Raw genomic sequence first — 412 nt, 5'->3', positions numbered from 1 at the left:
CGCCTGTAATGCCTGATAAAGCAGCGTTTGTGAGCACAGTGCTGCTTTGTGTACAGCGTTACCGGGGAAACCGTTATTTTTACTGCTCCAAAAGCGGCACCTAGTGGCAAAGAATGAATTAGCATTTTCATTCAGACCAACCCTGCGTCTCAATGTTCATACTATCCATCCTAAATAGTATGTGAGATTAAGTGTGTCCCAAAGCATAGTATGTTGAAAAGAGTATGCCAGAAGTCCCCGGATGGTCTACTATTTCCAAAAGGGTCTGGCTCTCAGACTTGCACTCTGAGACACTTGCACTTCCACTAGCGACGTCACTTGCAGTCTTTTTTATTTTTTATTTTGTTCTATTTATTGATTACTTTTTGTTTGAATCTCTCATCATTTTACAACAGTAAAGGTGGTGAAGACA

Source organism: Sinocyclocheilus anshuiensis, unplaced genomic scaffold, assembly GCF_001515605.1.
Source record: "Sinocyclocheilus anshuiensis isolate Anshui unplaced genomic scaffold, SAMN03320099.WGS_v1.1 scaffold2270, whole genome shotgun sequence".
Classification (NCBI taxonomy): domain Eukaryota; kingdom Metazoa; phylum Chordata; class Actinopteri; order Cypriniformes; family Cyprinidae; genus Sinocyclocheilus; species Sinocyclocheilus anshuiensis.
This window is presented reverse-complemented; position numbering follows the sequence as displayed.